At 36.4% G+C, this 24335-nt stretch overlaps 1 long non-coding RNA gene across 1 annotated transcript in view; it reads right to left on the bottom strand.

The window, feature by feature from the left end:
• Positions 1-24335, bottom strand: part of LOC128932036 (uncharacterized) — a 127715-nt gene continuing 103380 nt past the window's right edge. Inside the window, exons 4-6 of the long non-coding RNA XR_008481277.2 lie at positions 4230-4301; positions 412-2305; positions 1-242 (exon numbers count right to left, since the gene is read on the bottom strand). This is a non-coding gene — a long non-coding RNA (uncharacterized LOC128932036). The remainder of the gene's footprint in view (positions 243-411; positions 2306-4229; positions 4302-24335) is intronic.

Below are 24335 nucleotides of genomic sequence, written 5' to 3' on the forward strand. Positions count from 1 at the left end.
TCTGCTTCTGGGCAACAAAAGTGATTTGTGTCAGCTGTTATTGCATTAAACTTTAATTTTCTTCCACCGGCACAGGATTATATAAAGGAGTATTGGATTGCACTCAGCATGGATTAGTGGAGCACTGTCTCTGCTGCCAAGGAGCAAATGGATTTCCTTCTTTCTTTGATTTATATTTTCATTGCTGTTTTTCCCCTCCTTCTAATTCCCATTACCCTTCTGTTTGCCAGCACTGAGATACCCTGTAGGAGCAGCAGAAAGGCAGGCAGAATTATTGGCTTATTGCATATATTTACGTTCCAAGGCATCTCAGTCATCTATGTCAGAGGAATAAAGTAGCCTCCAGCCATAGAGACTGCATGCCAGTTTCAAACTATAATATTAAAACTTGTTTTTTAGGTAAAAGCTCACCTGCTTAAAATCAGCCAAACTAGCTGGGTTTGGCCTCACTTCAGATGTCCTGGCTGTATCTCACAGCAGATGGAGAAAACCACTGAGACAGAAAATAAAGATCCCAGGACTCCCTTTTGTGCACAGGAGGATATATGCAGCAAACCCCTTAAGACTCAAGCAGGAGAATCGCCTCTCTGGCCTTTCCCGTTAGAGTCTTTGAAAGATATGAGATTGCCTCCGGAAATAAGAGCAAATAAATTCCCTCTACTCAAGGAATGGAGGGCCGATTGTTGGCACTCTGCATGCAGCCTAGAGGGGGCGCTACGGACATGGCTCCAAGACTGCCGTGGAGACATCGGTTGACTCAGGCTGCACTAAGCAGAGGACACAGAGGAACAGTAGCAAGTAAACAAGAACAATGGCGTGTTCTGTTTGGTCTGCAAAGGTCTCTGGATTTCTGAAGAAGAAAATGAGCCTGACAGATTTCAGTTCTGGTTTTGGTTCTCACGGACTTCTTGAAAATAATGAATTCTTAAGTCTCAGAAAAGCGGCTATTACAAAGCAGCTCCACAGCAGATGCCACTTAGCAATACTTGGGAAGAATCTGAGCTGCCAAACTAGGGCCTGGCTCTTCTCCAGAGAGTAGCCCCTGCATTGGGAGCCACATGTATTCCCCAGGGGAACCACAGTGGCTGTCCCAAATCAAAGAAACATTAATAGCACCATTTCAAAGAGAAGAATAAAGATATTTAAAACCAGTGGCAGTCTGTTAAAACTAGACTGAGAACTCATTGATGGAGCAAAGAGGTTTCCATAGAATTCAAAGAGCGGAAAACCTTGTTCATGAATTCATCCATAAGCATCCTTTGGATATAGAGCACACTCAAGATTTGGAACTCTAAAAGTGTAGTTAGATGTGACCATCTTCATTCAGACCTTTTAACACATCTATTTGTGGACTAAATTAGGTAGGATGTGTTTCCAAGATCAAGTCTCACTTATTACTTGTCACTAATCCTTACATTTCAGTGTATTTTTACATCAGATACAATGTTATACCATAGAACAAACACTCAGAAATTTCACTCTAAAGGTATACAATATCTAGCTCAGCTATTCAACAAATGTTTGTCTCTTCTCCTTCAGCCCCATAATGCTATTAAGATATTCCCCTAGTTGTTTGGTTAAAGCCACTTTTTAAATAGGCTATGTTGATTCTTCATTAATTATAATGCCTTAAATGGAATCCATGCCACACCAAATTCATAGCAAATTCCATTCTATATTGAATAAACTTATATTGAGGAGCTCTTTGGAAAGGCTAAACTTGATTTCATCATTCCTGTTTCTTCTCATGGATTTCTGGACAGTGAATATAATTTTTATTTCCACTGAGAATGTTGACTTTGAAGGATATTCTTATGTATAGACAATTCTCTGGAACTTTTTTCATAAGGGATTCTCTAGGTCATGTCACCGAAAAGATTATCTAACCTCTATACCTGAGGTTAGATAATCATAGCTCAGAGTCATCTGCAGTTAAGGTCTTTCCCAGTTAAGCCAGACCTCTATCATATTTCGCTTTGGGGACTAACAGTTATCTGTGAAAATGTCCCCTAAGATTCAATAAAAACCTACAATATCTTAGAAAAAAAAAGGACAACACTTAAAAATATAACAGACAAGGGAAATTAGGGTGATTCTCTACTAAACATATAATATAGTAGAGTAGGTTCCTGATAAAACATTGTGGTTCATGCCTTATGCCTCAGGCATAAAAGGAATTTGCCTTCTCTCTACCAAGCTGTTTCACTACTCAGCAAACTTTGACTGGGTTGATATATATTGCTCTCATAGTCTCTTCTCTTTTAAAAAACAAAAGTCTTGATCAAGGAGCTCTTAAATTTAGTCGCTGTAAGATAAAAATTACAAAAATAGTTTTAAGTATTATTTCATTATTTCTATGAAACATTTATATCACTGAATCTTAGTTGCATTAATGAGGTAAAACTTTTAGGAGCTCCTGTAAGTTTGCCTTTTTGACTAATCATCCAGCTAGACTTGCATAAATCTATGTATATTAAATCACATTAAAAACATTGGGAATTTATGCCTAAATTTACAGTGAATGAAATGTCTTAATATATAGTTTTCTTTTGAAATTCTATGTGGAAAATTGTTTTGTTTTGCATTTGTCAGGTTTATGTTGCAATAATTCTATGTAACAAACATTCCCCAAAACTCATTGTGTGATCTTTTTCCTTCCAACACTAAATATGTGTCATTTTTCCACACTAATTGTCTGAGATCAACTAGGTATTCAATAATTTTCTGGAAATTCCATTTTGACACCAACTCCCAGGGTTAATGCAGATCCCACAGGTTAAAGGCTTAGTCTCACAAGACAGACCCCACTTCAAACATCAGCCACAAATGGGGTACTCAGGCTACCCATACTTTTTCCCAGAAGACTACAAATTCAGGGGTTCCCATGATCCCTCCTCAGGTTTCACAATTTGCTAGAACCATTTGCCAAAATTAGAAAAGTGCTTTACTTAAAATTACTGGCTTATTTTAAAATAAACAACTCAGGAGAAGCTAAATGGAAATGATACATAGGGCAGACTATTGACAGGAGGTAGAGGGGGTAGGGGGATGCAGAGCTTCTATGCCTTCTCTGGGCTCATCCCCCAACACATCAATGTGTTTACCAACCCATAAGCTCTCTGAATCTCATTGTTCAAGAGTTTTAATAGAAGTGTCATTATGAAGGCATGATTGGTAAATCATTGGAAGTTGATGACTCAACTTAATTTCCAGCCCTTTCCCTTAATCACATGATAGGTTTTTCTGATGGCTAGCCCCCTCTATGAAGCCATCTGTGGCACCCCCATCAGCTATATCATTAGCATACAAAAGATGGTAAGTTCAAGGGATCTTAGGAGCTTTGTGCCAGGAATAGTCAATAAAGACCAAATATTTATTTTTTTTATTATATACAAAACAGTGTCTTATAAAAACAAATATTCTTTCATCTGTTATAGATCTTTCTGTAGGTATATTTGGTCTTTGCAGAGTTTAGTGAGGATCATCTGGGCTTAGCTCAAGTTAAGATTTAGCAGAGATATATTTGATGTATTTTCTCATGTTGGGCCCAGCAGTTATCCAGTATATGTTTCTGTCATGGTAAGTGGTCTAAGTACCAGTGAGGTGAACAGAAATACGCAATTCCTCTTAAAGCTTCATATTAGAACCAGTATACTATCCCTTCCACCCACATTCAACTGGCCAAAGCAAATCACATGATCAAACCCAAAGAGGGATCAAGGAAGTATTTTCACTCTGCTCACATGGCATTAATTGAGTGGGGAGGGGAAGTAGCAAAATATTTTCTGACAAATAGTATAATACACCAAAGGTCTTCAAACTTTTTCCTCAAAGGTCAGATAGCAAAGAGCATCACCAAAAGTATGGCTATGTTCCAGCCAGTTCCATGACTTAGAGTTTGCTTACCCCAACCATATAACACAGTGTGCCCTATTGTCACAATTTTCACTCCTAGATACAAATTGATGATACTCCAAGACTCATATTCAATCAGGATCAATGTCTAGGATCTTATGACAGTATCTATTTTAGACTAAAATTTAGCAACTCATCATCTAGAGACTTATCATCTGCTTCTAGATGTGGCAAGTCATATACACAAAATGAAAAGAGGTAGCTTAACTGCAGTAAAAATCCTCATTTGGAAAAGAATTGAGAGCACAAATCCCAATGAGTGTGGTAAATTCACCCTGATTATATCCTAGACACAACTTCTAGGAGTAACTCACCATTCCATTGTTCAACATGGTTCTTTGATCTACCCTTCATAATATCTTCTCTTTCTTCATTGTTGGCCACATCTGAAAACATAATCAGAGAATATAACTTTCTTAGAACTTAACCAGCTTCCTAAGCCTGTTTCTTGCTTGCATAAAGTTGGAACCCCAATGTTCTCTTTCACTCTCAAATTCAGGGTGATGTACTTTTGTAATTTTTTTTTTAGGCAGTGAGTTTGATCCAGTCAGCCCTATATGTCAAAAGTCACTTTACAATTCTTTTTATGGAATGTCTCTCTTTCTCTCATTTACAAATCCTTTGGCAATATCTTCCTCCAGTGGTATTATACCCTTTGTATCCAGTATAGAAGTCATTTTGTCCAACTATAATGATCTACTGAGTCCCATATTAAGCCATTTAGAGTTTCTAACCAAAAATGTGACAACTACGGTCATATTTTGATGTATGCTGTGGGGCCGTTTCCTTAAAATTGAGTCCTTGATATAGGTTGTAACCATGAAGCTGAGTCTTAGAAAGCCTTTAAACTCAAAATATTTATTTTATCTTCAGCCTGTGAAGATAAAAAATAATTTTTTTACCTTCAAGAAGGTTTAAATTCTAGAGTTACTGATCATTCTATATTCTCTTTCAGTTTTGATTGTTTTTTGCTATGTTCCTTTCTTGAGGTACCACTCCAAATGAAACTAGTAATAATCAGCTCAACCTATCAACAATCTGCATCAAAACTTCTGTACTTAATGCACAGATGAGACTCACTTTAGGTCCTAAGAGAAAAATCAATTGAAAAGATAGAGAAAAAGCATTCCATGAAAATAGTAATCAAAAAAGAGAGGGGTATCCATATTAATATCAGATTAAACAGATTTTATGTAAAAATTGTTACAAAATATTTACAAGGTCATTATTTATGATGAGAATAATTCATTAGGTTTAGTTTTACCAAGTGTTTCACCCCCAAATACCATGGATTGAAATTTATAGGTTATTTACAACAGTTTCCTCACTATCTCATTTCAAAGCCAGTGCCCTATATTTTAGGTTGTTGTCATGGCTACATGCCATTCTTCTTTTTAGAATTTCAACTTTGATTTTAGATTCCAAAGAAGACATATAAGCAGCCAACAAATATATTAAAATGCTCAATATCACTAATCATCAGAGAAATGTATCCCATCCTTCCAATTTCTGCAAAAGGTTTTGCTTTAACAATGATGCTTAACAAACATTTGTAAAATTTAGTGGTTGACAATAACAAATGTGTATTTCTTGCTGGTTATATGAAGTTAATGGAGTTCATTACTGTTAGACCTGCCCTACCTGAAATTCTAAAGAAAGTCTTTCAGGTTAAAATGCAAAGACATTAGACAGTAATTTAAAGCTGTATGAAGAAATAAAAACTCCAGAAAAGTAAGTTCATAGGTAAATATAAAAGCCAGTAATATTGTATTTTTGGTTGGTAACTCTTTTTTTGTTTCCTATATAATTTAAAGGACATATGCATAAAACAATAGTTATATATCTATGTTAATGGGCACATATGTATAAATGTATAATTATGATAATAAATACATAGAGGGTGAGGAAATGGAGCTATATAGAAGCAAAGTTTTTATGTGCTATTGTAACAAAGTTGGTATCAATTCAGTGAATGTTATAAATTTAGGATGCTACCTTTAATCCCCAAGGTAACCACTAAAAAATAACTAAGAAGTACATAGAAAAGGAAATGAGAAAGAAATGAAAATGATACACTGAATAATTAAACACAAAACCAGGCAGTATTGGTATAACTGAAGAACAAAAAAAATGAAAAGTAGCAAAATGCCAGAAGTATTTCCTTACCAGTAATCACTTTAAACATAAATGGATTAAACCCATCAGTTAAAAGACAGAGGCTGGCAGAATAAATTTAATAAATAATTCAAATACATGTTGTCTAAAGAGACTAACTTTAGATCCAAAGATGAAATTAGATTGAATTCGAAAGGATAAAAAAATATTCCATGCAAGTATTAATGAAAAGAGTGCTGGGATGCCTATATTATCAGACATAACCAATTTTGAATAAAAACTATTAGAGAATATTTAGAAAATTGCTATTATTTGGTAAAAATATCAATACATGAATAAGACATAAAAATTATAAACATGTACCAACAATACAGTCCCCAAATATATGAAGCAAACATTGCTTCTGTGGAAAACAGTGGGGCTTCCTCAAAAACTTAAACATAAAATTGCAATATAACCAACATTTATACTTTTAAGAATATGGTCAAAAGAATTTAAAACAGAGATACAGATATTTGCACGTGAATGCTCATAGCAGCATAATTCATAATATTCAAAAGGTGAAAATAACTCAAATGTTCATCCATGAGAGAATAAACAAATTATAGTATATACATACAATGGAATATTATTCAGCCATAAGAAAGAATAGACTATTTCTGGCACTTGTAGTCTCAGCTACTCAGGAGGCTTAGGATCACTTGAGCCTAAGCGTTCAAGGGTATAGTGTGCTATGATCATGCCTATCAATAGCCACGACACTCCAGCCTGGGAGACATAATGCGACCTCATCTCTAAAAAAATTAAAATAAAATACATCCATAACATGGATACATTTGAAAACATTATTCTAAGTGAAGGAAGCCAGATCCAAACGGTTATATATTAAACAATTACACTTACATGAAATACCCAGATTGATTCATACAGATGAAAAGCAGATTGGTGGTTTCTAGGGGATGGGGGTAAGGGTTATAAGGAATAACTGATTAGTGATATGAGGTTTTCTTTTGGGATGATAGAAATACTTTGGAACTGGTTGGCGCTTGTAATGCATGGCATTGTAAACGCATTGAACAATGCCACTGAATTGTTCACTTTAGAATGGTTAATTTGTGTTATATGAGTTTCACTTCTGTTTTATAAAATCCTTAAAACCAAAAAGAAGAAAGACATGTGATGCAATGCAGCAATTGCACTCCTAGGTATTCATTAAAGTAAATTATGTATGTATGTATATATATGTTTGTGTATCTATAGATATATACACATTCCCATTCACAAATACTTGTACATGAATGTTCATAGTTTTTTTATTCACTATAGGAAAAAACTAGAAAAAACTCAAATGTCTATCAGTTGATGAAAGTATAAACAAACTGTTGTATATCCACATGATAAAAAATTACTCAGCAATAAAAAGAGACAAACTACATACAACATGAATGGATCTAAAAAAATATTTTGTTTTGTGAAAGAAGCCAGATTCAAAAGACTACAAATGGTGTGATTCCACTGTAGAAAAGGCAAAACTATAATAATAGAAAACATTTTGTAGGTTATTAGAGGCAAAGTTGTTAGGAGTAGATTGACTGAAAAGGGGATCACTTCTTGGGATAATAAAACAGTTCCATATCTTGATGATGTTAGTGGTGGCTACATGACTGTATAAAACTCACTGAAAATGAGATATCTAAAATTAGTACATTTACTGTATGTAAAACATATGTTAATAAAATTAATTTTTAAAAGAAGAAAAAAAAAAACCTCTTCATGCTAAACTTAGTGGTTGTTTTTAAAAAAATACCCAACTTAAATCTTTATTTAGATGTGGCATGTTAAAATTCTTCCAATGATGGCCAGAGAGATTTTCTAGAGTTGAGGAAAATCTTTTACCCTTTTGACTCAGGTGCTAAAGGGGAATATTAAGACAAATATGCCTTCTGTGCCAACGGAAGATTGAACCAAACAATATATTCAACCATATGTTCTCATCTCAGCCTGACCATCTGCTGGCTGCACACTTAAATATATCATCTACTTCACTGATTCCCATTCGAAGAAAAACTATGGGGTAAAAAAGAGATATCCTATAAAATAGTTAGCTAATCGCTATGTTGAAAGAACCTAAGTACACTATCTTGCAAGAATAAACCATGCACCCTGGGGGAAATAAATTCATTCAAGGTATCAATGTAACTCTGAGTCTGGAGGAAAAATGCTTCTATAGCTATAAAAAAGAAATGGAACAGGATTTGTGTCTCAAAAACTTGACCTAAGACAATCAAGGGAGCAAATCTATTTGTCTGATATCTCTAGATTGCCCTTGAGGAGAAATTAGATAAAAATGAGAGTTACAGCTATCTTTCCATTGCCACTTTGATGTCTACATTTCTGTCCTTTTGAGAATTTTTGTTGTTAAGGTAAATAGTCTATATACATATATATATGTGTGTGTGTGCTTCTAACAATGATGTAAAACTCCATTTTTACATTTGCTTGGTATGAACCATGATTTTCCCTGAGCAGTTGGAGAAAAATCTTGATCTTATTTCCCTACTTCTCCAAAGGCAGAATTAGATTGTTTTTCTTAAAACAGCTGGAAAATAACTGCTATCTGTTTGCCAGCCTACTAAAGACGTGTTAGTCCTATTGCTAAATCCCCAAAGTTTCTGTCTGTGAGAGTGTGTTAGTTCTTCATTAAAATGACATCTACAAAGAGATACATTATAATTCAGTCTCTTCATTCAATCTGAAAACATTATCATCAGGGTAAAGCTTCTGACGTTTGCAAAGTTAAATATAAGACTGCTTCTTGAGAGATGATCCTAATTTCAATCTTTTGCAAATTTCATCTCAGCAGCTCCTTAGGACCCACTTCTTCCCACTGCCAATGGCAAATGGCGCCCTTCAGACGTTATCCTTTTCCCAATCCAGCACTTAGCACATTGCAGCCACTGTCAGAAAAGCAGCCTGTCAAAGACTAAATCACAAAGGATGGATCCTGCTGTTTTCTTCACATCAAAAAGAGAATCCCCTGGGGTGACTTTAAGACACAATGTTCACCTGTCACTTCTAGCTCATCTGCAGAATCCACTTGGGGTGCTTTTCACATTGTTAGGTAGTCACATTTCTTTTCTTTTGCCTTTCGTTTATGAAAAAAGAAACACCCCACAGAAGGCGAACCCGGGACTCTTTATAAAAGGAAATTCAGCAAGGTGCAGCTAGCAAATGAATAATCTGCTTGCACTGCACTGCTTTCAAGCAGGCTTAAAATAAAGCAGTTTATAAGGCCCAAATAGAATTACATTATAACAGACTCAAAAATCCCTCTGTAAGCCCAGTGTTCAACCTAAGAGGAAAATTCCAGAAGGGCTGCATGTTGAGCTGATTCAAGGTCCCTGAAATGTTCAAGAAAGATCATTTTCAGCACTTCCTTCCACCACCTCTCACTACTTGTTGGGTGCTTTAGCTTATGATCATGCAGGGGACCTCAGAACTGAGAATTCTTGCTAGGCACAAGGTTTAAGAAGGGAATATCTTAGTCTAAGGTTGAATGTTTAAATTATCTTCTAGAAGTGCACTCAAGTCGGCCTACTGCAACTGAACATAATTCTTTAAGCTCATGATTGCCTAACCTGCTAAGTGCTCACTCTAGCCCTTGGAGTTCCTTCCAGATGAGCTAAGTGCTTTCTGCATGCAAATTTCATGATTAGAGATAGGAATTTAATGGAACAATTCTGTAGCTCTATGAAGCATAAAAACACTGGAGAAGAGAGGACCACCTTCTTACACCCTGGGACTGTTGAAAGGTTGCCAACCTCTTTAGCAGAGAAAAGCTTGATAGAACGTCTGTCTAAAATGCCAAAAAACAAAAACGAAAACAAAACAAAACACACCTACTAGTGTCACCTGCTTGATTGAACGAAACATTCCCTTTTTGTTCCGTCCCAGACTAAACCTGTTCAACTTAGGCCTCCTAATTAGCTGCCCTGCTTTTTGGAGCTCACCATTCCATCCATTCTGCATACTACTGCCAGATAAATCTTTATTCCAGTGCCTAATTTCTAATTGCTTTGTCATGTGAGGTTTGCTTTCCTGACACATTCAGAACATCTTGAAAAGTGACCAGGATCATGATTTAGACATTTTTTTCCACAAGCGCTTCAAATTATCCAGTATAGTGCTTATAAATGGAGCATGGAATACCTAAATGATAGAGGCCCAAGGGAAGCAGGCAGCTTCAAGATGAGGCCATTGGTCTTCACAGCACAGGAGATGTCTTAGTGAAAAAGAAAACAGCCAAAAGGAAAGTGAATCATCTGCTCAGAATCATTCATCCACTTATCCACCAAAGACTTAATAAGCACAGATAGTGAGGCAGAGTCACCTAATACCACATAGATTATATTCTCATTCCAAAAGCAGTAAGAATTCCTAGCATTTGAAGGTATTCATAAGACATCTTTGCTTTGCTTTTTCTATTTTACATGGATTCTCAAGAATAAAACTAATGTTCGCAAGAGAAATGCAGTTGCAGGTTGGTGTCAATGAGCCAGAAAGTGCTGTGCTCTGAGTAGCTGCTCAGAGAAAGACTAAGCATCTTATTAACTTTGCTGATGGCCCTTTCCAACAATGTCCAGGGTGTGACACATGAGCAATAAAGTAGATAAAAGCAGAGAGCAATGGTTCAAGAAGTGAGTTTAGATCAGGCCTGGGATGGGCACCAGGCCCACACATTTTCTCACTACTCATCTCAAAATTTCACCGGCTCTCTAATATGAAGAATGCCTAGTTCATACAAACCACATTGTGTATAATCTGAATTTCAAGGCAGATATTTGCATCTAACTTTCCTGTTAGCAAAGTAGACTATGATCATTTCATAAATGTGGGGCTTCATTTTCCAGGTGATCTTTTGCTGCTCTTCTAAATTTCTAAATTTAAAAAATGCACACATTGTTAAGGTGAAACACATGCACTGTGTGGACATCGCTGTTTGAGTAACTTTTTTTTTTTTGGAGATGGAGTTTCTTTCTTTCCTTTTTTCTTTTCAGATGGTTTTGCTCTTGTCCCCCAGGCTGGAGTGCAATTGTGCGATCTCAGCTCACCACAACCTCTGCCTCCCAAGTTCAAGCAATTCTCTGCTTCAACTTCCCAAGTAGCTGGGATTACAGGCATACAGCTAATTTTTCTTTTTTTTTGAGTTGGAGTTTCACTCTTGTTACCCAGGCTGGAGTGCAATGGCGCGATCTCGGCTCACGGCAACCTCCGCCTCCTGGGTTCAGGCAATTCTCCTGCCTCAGTGTCCCAAGTAGCTGGGATTACAGGCGTGTGCCACCATGCCCAGCTAATTTTTTGTATTTTTAGTAGAGACGAGGTTTCACCATGTTGACCAGGATGGTCTCGATATCTTGACTTCGTGATCCACCCACCTCAGCCTCCCAAAGTGCTGGGATTACAGACGTGAGCCACCACACCCAGCCCCGTAATTTTGTATTTTTAGTACAAATATAAAATGCACATCGACTAATTTTGTATTTTTAGTAGAGATGAGTTTCACTATGTTGGCCAGGCTGCTCTGGAACTCCCGACCGCAGGTGATCCGCCCACTTCAGCTTCTCAAAGTGCTCGGATTACAGGTGTGAGCCACCGCACTTGGCTTCTGTTAACTATTTTAATGCTTTGATTGCTATGAGGAACAAAGGACTTAAAAATTAGGACAGAGATCTCCTTTGATTTACTATACCATTGCCCATTCTCATGCTATAAATGCCCAGTAAATAAATGGTTAATTAAAATGTCAGATCTGTTGCTTAATTAAATCAACAAGTTATTGAACTGGAATATTCAATTATGTACTCCAGGTAAACAAAGCTTCAGATAACACTCCAAGACTCCTTCCACACTGGAGTAGTGAGCAGGACTTGGAGTTAAGTCTCCAGCAAGTTTAATGTTTTCTGCTCTTTACCTTGGAGTTCAGTCAAACCATCAGTTGTCTTTGTGCAGAAAGCACTGTGATCTCTAATAGGATTCATATGTCCTTGTTTCTGTGGCAGGGCTTCCTAAAGCCAGCTTTCAATGAGCTTTGTAAATGCTATTTTTATGCCCTTCGTTGAACATGTGCCTATGAAGTTTAAGTAAACAATGTGCATTTGAAAATGTAGGCCATATTGGTAAATACATTCCTCCCACTTTTGAACTAGTATTCCTGTGACAAGGCAAAATTACAATGTTGCCTGACTCTTCATTCCCAGTCTTTTTTAGTTCATGACATCTTTATACAAGCAGTCATTAGATGACACATTTATTTCACTTTAGCACCTGAACAATGATAGCAAATTACAAAAAAGACTTAAGGGATTTTACGAAAGAAAAAAAAAAGCTGTTGTCTTTCTTTTTTCTTTCGTAAAATCCCTTAAGTCCTTTTTGTGCTTTACAATTGATTGTGAGTAAAAAGACAGGCAGTGCTTTGCAGCTTGCCGTACACATCCGTAAACAGGAGACACAGTCTCTCAAAGCGCTCCACACAGTTCATGAATATTGCTCCAGTTTATGAATGGCTCACCCTCTCTCTCTAAGCTGGGAAAGCAGGCATAGTATGTGTATGTGAAGCTCTCTCTTTTGGATCACTCTGTCAAGGAAAAAAAAAAAAAAGCTTATCTGGAGCAAATCACAAACCATCCCTGGAAATCAATGCTTGGATGAGCCCTTTGGAAGTGTGGAACAAGATAAGAAGTAAAAGCAACATTCACTCTGGTCAATACCATTGTGATTCGCTCTGCAGATTTTAGGTTGAACTGCTGGTTTGTTTGCTACAGAGACGTTTTACCAGAGTAGCAAAGTCCAGGCACAGGCCTGTTGGAAACCAGGGACTGTTCTGACCTTTTGAAAGTGCTCCAGGGACTCCAATCTAGACTCATTTTCTACTTAGTGAGTTCACAGCATTAGACCAACATCCTAAAGGGCTTAGAAAAAGAAAAGCTAATTTATTTCTTATTTTGTTTCTGTCCATTGACTTATTGCTTAAACATTTTATCTTCCTTACAGAAATATTAAGGATGGCATCATATTACAGTAAACAAACCATTTATTAAAATATTTTTCTTAAAAACTATATACACATATGTATATAAACAGTGTATATATATATATGCATGTGTATATATGTTCATATGTATATATATGAGTGTAGGTTTATACAAACATACACCTTTTCAAATACATTTTTCACACAGAAAAATTCACAGCTCTGTACATCTGATCTCCTTTTGAACTAGCTCACTGTAAAAAACCATAAACATGGCACATGAGGGTGACTAATTTTCACCTGCGGTGAGACTAATGTGTTTATACTTTAATGTAGCCATTTTTATTTTTAAAAACCAAATAAACTAAAATGAATTATCCTGCTATCTGATCAAGAATATTGGCTGCATAAACCAAAAATACAGAAAGACACACAAAAAAATACAGATGCAATATTCGGAAAATATAAAAAGTGACAAGTTATTTAAATAATTGTCTCATATATTCAGAGTATGAGAACTGTATTTGGTTTGTTTACAGAGTATTGAATCATATGCTTTTTCCACACTAAAAAAATGCATTGATTCCTAGCCACCAAGTCCCTCACTCATTTTAGTAGATCTTCCTTCTGCAAAATGGTCCCTTGGTGATTCTGAGGATGAGAACTAATATCAAGAGATAAGAGATTGAAATTTTACCATATGTTAGAACATGTGTACAGTGGAGCTTTTTTTGGATTGAATGTTGTCAACATGGGGATTCTTCAGCTTAAATGTGTCATTTCATCCACACCTTAAGCCCTCAGCAATGCTTTCTGTCCTTTATTTTTATTTTATGAGCGGGACCCTTCCCATGCAAATGTTTCTAAAATAAATTATATACCAAGATTCAAATAATTTTTCACAATGGAGGTTCACTGCATTTCAATGATTTTCTAATATTTGTCACATTTTTAACTTTTGTTTTTAGCAAAGTAATATGTGTACATGATTTATATAATCAAATAATACAAGACATTTTAAAAAATTTCCCCGACCTACCCATTCTCACCCTTGACTCATTTTCCAAAAACAGACATTTTCAGCATTTTCTTCTGAAATTTAGCTCCATATTTTAAAATAACATTCTTAGTGCATTTTCTTGATTTTTTTCTATTATTAAAAAAAAGGAAAAAATCTGTTTCTATGGTATGCATTATCTTTCAATTTCCTACTGTGGAAGTAGGATCTCAGCTTCCTTACAAATCCACCCCAAAAGACATACCCACACACCACTTTTATCATCATAAAACTATGCCACAATTTTTAAACTAGTATTCATAGTACCTTTCTTGTTGAACTTTTTGTTTTCTGTGGAGTAAACAATTGTTTTGTTGTTGTTGTTTTCCATATATTTATAATTAATATATCCCCAAGAGAGTAAAGCTTTTTCTTAATAGCCAAAACAGAGATGGTGATTTTATTCTACTGAGGGCCAGAGAGTAAACAGCTTAGGCTTTGTTTAAACACATGGTCTCTGTTGAAATTAGTCTACTCTACCACTGTAGCAATGTAAATAACTGGGCAAGGCTATGCTCCAATAAACCTTTACTTCCAAAAATAAGAGAGAATGAGGGCTGGATTTGGCCTGAGATGTAGTTTGCTGACCCATGATAGATCAGGTGATCTATCAAGCCCTTTTGTTTTCTTGAAAATATTCCTCCCATACATTTTGATTCCCTTGCATTACCTGACATTTCCCCATACCTCTCTCCTAGGTTGAATCTTTTGTCTCCTCAATCCCATGTCTTTCTTGCTTTCCATCATCCTTTCAATCACTTACCAAGAAAAAGTGAACTGAAGGTAAATTTTTTTTGAGACCATAGAGGTACCTCAAATGACTTTATTTTATCCAAACATATTTTTGAAACTTTTACTGGGTATAGAATTCTAGGTCAGAAAGAACATTCCCCTCAGAATTTTGAACCACATCAATATTTTCTTTGAGCTTCTGATTCTAATTGAGAAATATGATTTTATTCTGAGTCTTGATCTTTCCTATGTGACTTGTTCATTCTTACTGTCAGTCTTTAGGATTTTTCTCTTTTTCTCCAATGTTTGGAAATTTTATGATGATGCATATTGTTGTTGTTCTTATTTCCATCAATGTATTGGAGAATCAATAGATTCAATGTCAAAACATATGGCTATCATTTTTGTGGCATTTTTTGGTATAATTTTTTGTTTCTAATATGAACTTCTTTTCTGGAATTCCTATTACTCAAGACTTCTATAATTCATCCTATCCTTTTACTTCCTTTTCCCATCTCTGAGCATGTTGGTTCTATTTTTGAGGATAGTTTTTTTTTAAACTTTATCATCCGGCCAGGTATGGTGGCTCAAGCCTATAATCCCGGCACTTTGGGAGGCTGAGGCAGGCAGATCATGAGGTCAAGAGATCGAGACCATCCTGGCCAACATGGTGAAACCCTGTCCCTATTAAAAATACAAAAAAAATTAGCTGGGTGTAGTGGTGTGCATCTGTAGTCCCAGCTACCCAGGAGGCTGAGGCAGGAGAATTGCTTGAACTCTGGAGGCGGAGGTTGCAGTGAGTTGAGATTGTGCCACTGTACTTCCAGCCTGGCACCTGGTGACAGAGCGAGATTCTGTCTCAAAAAAAACAAAACAAAACAAAACAAAAAAAGCTTTATCTTCTAACTTCCGACAAGTATGGAAGTTACAATATAATATGAAGTAATAGATGAAAATATACAAAGAATCACAATTAGAGGATGTAAATGTTTTTGTGGGCAAAGTAGTTGGAAACTTACAGAGCCAGTTTACACAAAGCACACAAAAATAGTATATTGTTATGGAAAGAGTTATGCTTCTCAGGATTCTTCCCAGAACCTTCTCACAGGGCAGTACAGCCTGGGATTATACAACAGGCTGACAAGTATTATACAACAGAGACAAGTATTATACAACAGAGATTCTAAGTAAATGCATCCCTAGTATTTATAGATGAAATATCTATAGAATTTTTTATTAAAATTTTCTTCACCTTACATTTCTTCTAAGTTCCTTTGTTGTATTCATTTGTTTTGATCTCTCTTCCATTGTAGACCCTTTTTGCAAATGTTTGGTATTTATTGGATAGTGTTCATATTTATGAACCATGCACTAAAAAGCTGACAAAACAAACATTAGTTTATTAATTATAAAATGCATGGCCGAGATGTGCAAGCCTAGACACAATGGAAGCTTCAGTGAGTTATATTTTGCTCATCTACACTTGGGGATACTAAGTCTTCCTTATATGGTAGTTTTGACGATTTGATGAGATTAAATATGATATGATAAGGGCCTGTCAAAAGCCATGCACTTAAAATTTATAATGAGATCTTTAAAGTGACACTTTATTCTCCTCCTACTTATTAGCATATGAAAGAGAAGTTATTTATTGAGAGTCAGTAAAATGTATCAGACAGACATTAGGCTTAAGAACCAGATAAACTGGAAGATGCTTTCAAGCAACTTTATTACTTCATTCATTTATTTATTAAAAAATATTAAACACCATCTCTGCCTCTTACTAGCTGAGTGAGCTTAGGTAAATTACTAATGTTCTTCAGCTGAAGTTTACTCATCTATAAAATTAAAATAATAGTACCTACATAGTAAGGTGGTTGTGAAAATGGAATTAAACACAAAACCTGCAGCACATTATCAGTGGAGGTATATTATGCTAGATGATTAGTTTAATAAATGAATTAATGAGTAGCCACTTAGCATGGGTTTTTTTTAAAGCTTGGTTTTCTTGCAATATGGACTAGAATAATGATATTAAAATATTCATAAACACACTTTGCTCTAAATTTGCTTGTACCAAAGACAAAATATACTGTTTATTCAATCGATTTGCCCAACATTATGTAGCTACCAAAACTAGTACTCTGTGGCCCTTTCAAGTTCATGTATTCTGTGATTGTAGGAAATTTAAATGCATCAATCCTTGGGTCACAGCAACCAAAGAAAGAAGTGATAGGTGCAGTATTTGCAAAAGCAGTATGCCAGGAAAAAGGAGCTTCACTAGCTTGAATTCTGCATATGGAAGCTAGCTAAATAAGCAAGGATATTTCCCTGTTTTAGTTGTTTCCTCATGATGTCATTTACCATTGAAAAAAACTGACATCTGTAGTCTCTGACCTATTTTAAGTCTGTCTTATCTCAAGAGGCATCTCTTCAGTGACTCTAAGAATAAGGCTGAGAGATGGGCATTGAAGTTCTGCCATATGGTGCAACATATGTACAGTTGGTATACATGTCTTGAATGGATAGCAACATAAGATACACTTTATATACAGTGTATCATCACACATAAACCTTTCAAAAGAAGTCCAGAATATGTGTGTGCATGCATATAATTATAGGAATACATATGCATAAATGTGCATATATATGCATATATAGATATTCAGATATGTGAGTATACAACCAAAAGTTGTTCCCATGAAGGCTTAAAATATTGGGATATGATTGCCTTGGCAACTCTACAAATGTAATTTTGAATTAATTCATGTATTTATGCAAAAAATATTTATTAAATATCTGTGATATGCCACGTTGGACACAGTATTGAATGCATCACAGGCACTGCAAAGGAAATGATATTTTGTAACAAGGAGAATGTGTTACCTTCTGTAGAAGATTTTTAGGAAAAAATGGAAAACAATATTTTCCAAGTTCTAAGTAAGAGTCTGCCTTGACAAATGTTAGTTTCGTGGTTAAGAATTGTTAATGGAAAATAAGCATCTCTTTTTATTTACAAATTGTCATGTAACTATGGAAAGAATGAAAAGACTCTTACTACAGTTATATGCCATACAATGATGTTTCCGTGAACAATGGGTTGCATATACAATGGTGATCCTATAGGATTATGATACTGTATTTTACTGTACCTTTTCTATGTTTAGATAAGTCTAGGTACACAAATACTTAGCCATTGTCTTACAACTCCCTGCAGTGTTCAGTACAATAATACGCTGTACAGGTTTGTAGCCTAGAAGCCACAGAATGTATATCACATAGCCTAGGTATATAGCAGGCTGTATCATCTAGGTTTATTTAAATACACTCTACGATGTTTGTACAATGTTGAAATCACCTAACAACATGGTTCTTATAAGATATTTTTGTCATTAGTGATGCATGACTGTAATTTAGTTACTACTTCAAGCAACACCTTTGTAATTACTCTTTGTGCTCAATTAAACAATAAAGAATTAAGGAAACACACACACACACACACACACACACACACACACACACCCCACAATAAAATTAAGAGATGATGAAGCTGAAAAGGGAGTACTGCTCTCAGAACTGAAAAGACATGCAAAATGATCCCCAATACCCCCAGAACCTGTTTGGTCTGTCTTGGAGGTAATAAGAACTTGCAACCAATGACTTAGCTGTTTTTTTTCCTCTCACTCATTCTTTCCTATCATCTACTTTGTAATCTTTTACCTAGTGCTAGCCTTCCCCACCTAATTCTTTTCTTTTAGTCTTTTTCCTGCTTGGTAATGTCTCTGTTTTATTATAATAAATATTAATTTTCTGTCTAGCACTTGAAAAAAATCTTCAGATAAAGGCACTCTACAATACAACAAATAAATATATAAAATTGTAGAGGATAGTGGCAGGAGGAAGATATTAATTAATATGAAGGCAACAAATTCATGACTAGAAAAACAGCGATCTAATCCAAATGCTCAGAAATCCATGTTGCCTTAATCATCATGTCTACTGAATGTACTTTGACTATACCCAGCCCATTTGATAGAGGGCACCTGTGAAACTCTGAATGATAAGTCTGTTTCCTTTGGTGAGATGCTTTCTTCCACTTAAAGATACGGAAATATATGGATGTATAATAGAATAGAAAATGATAGCACATTTTCATTGAAAAATAACAGTAGTCAACTAGAAAGACAAAATAGTATATATTACATATTTCAAATAAAAATAATTTTAATATAGCAATGTATTCTAATATAGTGATATCTTTAAATCAGAGACAAACTTTCAAATCTATTAGATTTTCAAAAACAAAGTTAAGTCAAATTACTTTTCAAGTGATTTTAAGTCTGTTTTTGCTTCTCATTGATCACAACAAGATATTTGTGATTAAATTATTACTTGTCATTCATAGTGCAAACAAGGCACTGGGTACTTGGTTTCTCCCAATTTGTTTGTATAGGGCAAGTACTTAATATACATTAATTTAATCAATCTTCTCCTATCCTTAAGCCATGCAAGTGGGGTCTTAGGTTTTTCAACACCACCTGGTCTTCAGTTCTCCAGTTAGAATGAACATCTTAATTAACTTAAAGGCCATAAATACAATGAATGGGACCACTTTCATATTGTTCACTGAGTCCAAAACCGCAGTAGAATATCCAAATGAAGTAATTTTGCCAAAACATCTTTCAAATCATTGCATCTACTAGCTTTGATTTTATTGAGTATCAGTGTTTATCAAAGGAGTTGTGATTAAGATTTTTCTCAAGCAGCATTTGACATCTCTCCAGACTAGACAACAAGAAATAACAGCAGCAGGGGCAGAATAATAGCTCCATTTACGGAGCAAAATGATGTGCCTGGCAATGTGTTCTGTAGATTGTAAAAAAGATTCACTGTGCACTGGTCACCAACTTGACTTGAATCATATGAGACAAAACACTCACAGATACAACAAATTACATGAAATGGATTACTTACAGTAAACAGTAGGAAAAAACAGATACCTAGAGACTAATAAAAAAACAGTCCTCCAAGGCTCAGAAAAGTTGCCTGAGGGGAATAAAGTCTCATCTGTGCATTTCCCGCTTGCACCACAGCTGAAAGACTCTCTGGAAAGTAGCCCATGTGTGTTTTATACTCCGTGACACTGTAAGTTGCTGGGCTAAAGCATTGAAGGACTTCTTGTCTCACAGGCGTACTGGAACAGAGCTGACTATTAAGGTCAGTTCTTCCCTATCTCAGAAGGCTGCATTCCCAGAACATCACACAGTTATTCTTGAGAAATACGAGTGAGAAAGTGGGGAGATCTGGGTTAGTCCAAGACCACCCAGAGAACCTCCCTACATGAATAAGACCTGATTTTATTTAATGATGATCTGTAAGGGAGATTATATTATTACTATTTTACTAATGAGGAAACAACCCCATGGAACTAAAGACGTTTTTCTAAACCATACAAATAGCAGGTAGAAAAGTAGGGATCTGAACACAGCTTTACATGAATGTTGTTAGACAAAAGGATATATAGATTTTTTTCCCCACCAAAAGGATATATAGGTTTTGTTCTTGCTGCTTTTTTCTGTGATTAGACAAATCATTCTCCTGAAAAATCAGTTCAAAGCCTTGGATTTTCTTTTTATTCTTTCCTTCCTCCTACAAATAATTTGTTACCTAATTTTTGTCAATTCTACCTTTAAATATTCAGTACAGCTGTCTCTCCACTTCCATTCTCTACTGCCACTGCCCTGTAGAGATCCTCCTTTCTCTCAGCTAGACACTCCCAATACTATTTTAACTCTTGTTTCCCCTTTCAGCAGTAAATTGCTCCTTTAATCTGCTGCAGGGTTCCTCAGCCTTGGCATGACTGACATTTGTAGCCAGATAATTCTTTGTTGTTAGATGCAAAATGGGACATGCAGCAGCATCCTGGACTCTACCCACTAGATTCTACCTCCTCCCCCTACTGACATGTGACAACCAAAAGTGACTTCAGACCTTGCCAAACATCCCTGAGCAGAGTTGCAAGCAAGACTCACCTCTAGTTGAGAACCACCCATACATCCTAGTCACCATCAACCGTTAAGCATCCACATGCAGGGCTTTGATAGCATAACTCCCTGGCTCAACATGTTTCAGGAAAAAGTTCCAAATTTATTTTATCTATATTATCTCTTCCATGTGCATCCCTTGCTCCTGCAAATTTATCCCAATTGTTGTTACCTAGATACATCCTGTCTTCATGCCCTCTTTGCCTAGTCTATTTCTTCTATCTGACTGCACACTTCGACAAGTTTCTTCAGAAATTCCATCCACCCACTAAAGTCTATACCCCAAAAGCTGCCTCCTCTAAAGCCCTCTGTGATACCGCTTACAGAAATTATGTCTTTTTTTTCCCCTATGGTGTCTTTATTTATAGTTTGTCACTAAGAGGACTGATCTATTGTCAACATTTTCTAATTACAGCTACCTGCATCCATTTTCTTTCCTACTATGCTGTTAGCCACATCTCAGTTACAGTTTATCACCCAAACAGTGCCTGACATCTATTAAGAATACAGTAAATATTTGTGAATTAAGTGCTTCTTTAAAAACTCCTAATGCCTACCCTAAAAGTATACATTCAATGTCAGGGCAAGTCCTTTAGTTCTGCCTGCACGGCAGAGAGAACTGTAGCAAAGAACTTCCAGTGAAGACAGCGTCTGGTTGCAGGAGTTCCTACACTCCAGGTAAACTGGGATGTATGCCCCACAGCCGGTCAGTGGGATTCACCAATCTGCATAAGAGACACTAATACTTACCATGTTGGGGCTGGAAGTTACAAAGTGACTGAATCATAGTTAAAGTGTTAGCAGGATAAGTGGTAAAAAGCAGATGTGAGCCTTGAGCAAGGCAGATCCAGAGGGTTGCCTGCCATACAAGGAGGTGAGACATGGACTTTGCTGGCAGAGGCTGGTTACTGGCCAAGATATTTCTTTTGTAGAGGCACTGCTCTGTCTCACCAAGCCAAGAGTGTGGACTAAATTTATCTGGTTTGACATGAATCCCAGTGACTAAAATCTCATAAAAATCCACCCCTCAAAAATGATGGAACATATAAGCAGTCTTTTTAAAAATCTCTTCCAGGGCTATAGTGAAGACTAGAGAGGACTCTAAAAATTCATTAAGGTCTAAACAGTTGGCAAGGTGCTAATATCAGGGCTGTTATATATAGCTGGCACACAAGGTATATGCTACGAATCAGATGGGCTTGTGCTGTAGAATAGCATGTAAATGACAACTGGTAAACACGTGAATCCATTGCCTTTTCAGTGTTTAAATAGGAAAGTGACATTTCACAATGTGCTGCACAAGTTCACCAGATTGGCTGTAACCAACCTGAAACACATCCAGTATTTCATCCCAGAAGGTCTTTATAAGCAGTCACACACATTTAATATACTTCCCATCAAATATCTACCTTGAATATGACTGTGGGTTGAACATGCCCTGTACCAGCCTGACAGGGAATTGTGGGGTTTTGTGCTTTCTAGCCTCCTCTTAGGACTAGAACTATAGTCTTCCCAATCCCTCTTCCCATTGATTATGGGTTTCAGTGGTTGTAAGATTGAAATCTGCCTTACAGGTAGCAAGGTAGAAGAGGGAAAGTAGGTCTAATTCAAGATTTTTGAATTTTAAATTATATTTTGAATGACTTTAATGAAAACCAATAACTGCAGAACAGAATATTGTTTCTGTGAGCCAAATTTTTAAGAAGAGGATATTGCTTATCTCCATTCTTCTGACACACTTCTCCTCCTCGGCCCCACTTCTTTTCCACATCCCATGTTCGTTTGTGACAGTTGCATTTTCTTTAAAGCACATTTTCTTATCCAGATTGTATGTTACTTGAGCTCCTTTATTTGGGATTTTTCACACATCCATCATATCTTCTTTGCAGCTCCAGTCAATAAACACTAAGACCTAAATGTGCCTTTGCACTTCATGGCTATTTCCTTATCACATGCCTTTTCTGTTGCCTTAAGGAAAACCTATACAATTTTTGTTATTGAAATCTGAATTTTTCCCTCCCAAGCAGATGGAGGATGTGTAAATGTGTCTAAAGACTTAGAATAGCATTAAATCTGTTTTTCCCCTTCCTACAAAGCCCTGGGAGTCAGAGTATTTCTCAGGCACCCATTAAAACCAAGAAGTGAGAAAAACAGCAATAATTCCCAAACCCAGAGAAAACTGCAAGAGCATGTTACCCAGCCTCCCTTACCACAGATACCTGTGCTTGGCTGGGGGCATCAATCTCCCCCTCTTTGGTGAGACAGCATCATTGCCAAATCATCCATGAATGGAATTATATTATTCCATTATATATCGATTGAAAGATATAAAGCTTTAATTGCTGCTATTTGTCAAGGCTCCTTGCCAAGAGATGTGTGGGAAATAATGCTGCACAGGGAGCCTCAACTTACCCATCTGCTACTCACAATCTCCTTCATAAATTTACTTAGTGGATATTAAAATGTACTTCCCAGACAAATAAGGCTCTCTTGGGTGGTTAGGTTCCCAGCTAGCACACAAACACCCCACTAACCCTTAAAAGGACACTTACCCACATTTATATTATACATCTGATACTCCAAGCTACTCTATGTCTACATGATTCACCCATACACACACAATTCAAAAACATCCCTTGCTATTTTATAATTCCAACATTTAGGACATCCTATTCTCATTGTGAACATTCTGCCCTTCTCTCTCCTTATGAGAAACTCTTGTGCAACCTTTCTGAATGAGCTAATATTAGCATTGTCTCTTAGCGAGCTTTCTGATTCCTTCCTAGTCCACCTACCTTCCAGCTGAGTTATGTAGGGTCTCTGGGTTCCTATAATAATCTAGGCATCCACTGTGTCATATCATAGTGCTTACAACATTGGATTAAAGTATTCTTATTAACCTTCCCTTTCTACTACTAGTCTTACATTCCCTGAAGGCTTGGTCATCATGTCTAATAAACAGTAATTCAATACATTTTCTTAAACAGCAACTTAATTGGCAGTCATACAAGTCCTGTCTTCAGGAGTCCCCATGAAACAAACTGTCTCCCTCCCTTCTTGCCCAACACAACAGGGAGATTGCTTAGAACTTTTTCACTCCTGGAAGAGTCAAGCGAAGAAGCACTGAAGCAGTCCAGATGGCTTTGGGAAATCCAATGTCATGTGAGATGGAAGGCAAAGCAGCGATCTTAAGGAAATGTAAAGGCAGCAGAAGTACGTGCTCTGACAGGAGCAGCGGTTATCTTGGGTACCCTAAAGTGGATACAAGAGTCTCTGCAGAGACAACTCAGGGAACACTGGTGATATGGTTTGTGTTCCCATCCAAATCTCATCCTGAATTATACTCCCATAATTCCCACATGTTGTGGGAGGAAACCAGTGGATGATAATTTGAATCATGGGCTTGGTTTCCCCATACTGTTCTCATAGTAATGAATAAGTC

This window comes from Callithrix jacchus, chromosome 1 (assembly GCF_049354715.1).
Source record: "Callithrix jacchus isolate 240 chromosome 1, calJac240_pri, whole genome shotgun sequence".
In the NCBI taxonomy this organism is placed as follows: domain Eukaryota; kingdom Metazoa; phylum Chordata; class Mammalia; order Primates; family Cebidae; genus Callithrix; species Callithrix jacchus.